Genomic DNA, 1,211 nt, shown 5'->3' with positions numbered 1-1,211 from the left:
TCTTCATATCCAACAATTTTTGTTTTAAACATTTTTTTATTTAATCGCGATGTTTCGAGTTATTTGGCTGTCTAAGTTAAAATGGGTCATCCTGTATATTATGCATATTATGTATATTCACTCAAATTGAATAAAAGTTTTTAATTGAAATTAATAATTAATACTGTTTCTCAATATGTAACCTAAATGTATAAAGCTGGAAACACAATAGACACAGGCAATATGCACAGGCAATAGGCACAGGGAATAAGGAATAACGAGCCATCCAATCAGAGTTCTGGGATATTAACTCACCCATTTTTTGAAAAGGTTTGAGGTGACCGGTGTATCATACTTTGATTTCACGATTTATTTACGATTCTGGCCGATATCGCCGTCATTTTTGCGGCGAGTGCCATTAATTTTGAAGAATATTTATTTATATTAATTTATATTTATTTATATTATATTTATTTATATTAAGAATATATTTATTGATATTAAATAGAGTAAGTTAATAAAGTGTATTAAAAAATAATATTTAATGTATGTACTTAGTTATTGGAAAAATTATTTAAAGAATATATTCGGTTAAATTGTAATGTGCATACCTGAAATTCCTAAAATAGAAGCAATCTCTGCCCATGCATTTTCTTTCATGATAATATCTCGAAATTCTTTAATTGTTTTATTACAAAGAAATGGCCTGCTTCGAATCAAATCTATTAAAAGCTCGTCTCCATATTTTTGATTTTGTATCAAGTCTACATCTTCATCCTCCAGCGAATCGTCAAATTTTCTTTTCTGGCAATAATCGTGATTAAATGTCATATCTTCTAAACTATTTAAACTGAAATTTGCCAGAACTAAATTCACAAATGAAAATATAACCCCAAAAAACAAGTCAAGAAGCAACAGGCAACAGGCAATAAAAGTCCAACGCGTCGGAAAATTGTTCCTATTCCCTGTGCCATATTTGTTGCCTCATGGACTTCATGCACCTTTGTAGTGGTACGTTTGTATTAATATAGGTTACGTAACGAACTTAAATCCCGGAGCTCTCATTGGACGGTTTCGTAATTCCCTGTTCCCTGTGCCTATTGTGTTTCCAGCTTAACCTAATCTAACCCTAATCCTAACCTGAAAATGCGAGAAAAAGGGAGGGAAGCCGGTACGAAAATACATTTCTGTGCTCATACTGTATCGGTACTATAAAGGTCGTTCTACAATAA

The sequence above is a fragment of the Trachymyrmex cornetzi genome, unplaced genomic scaffold, assembly GCF_001594075.2.
Source record: "Trachymyrmex cornetzi isolate Tcor2-1 unplaced genomic scaffold, Tcor1.1 scaffold718, whole genome shotgun sequence".
NCBI classification, from domain to species: domain Eukaryota; kingdom Metazoa; phylum Arthropoda; class Insecta; order Hymenoptera; family Formicidae; genus Trachymyrmex; species Trachymyrmex cornetzi.
This window is presented reverse-complemented; position numbering follows the sequence as displayed.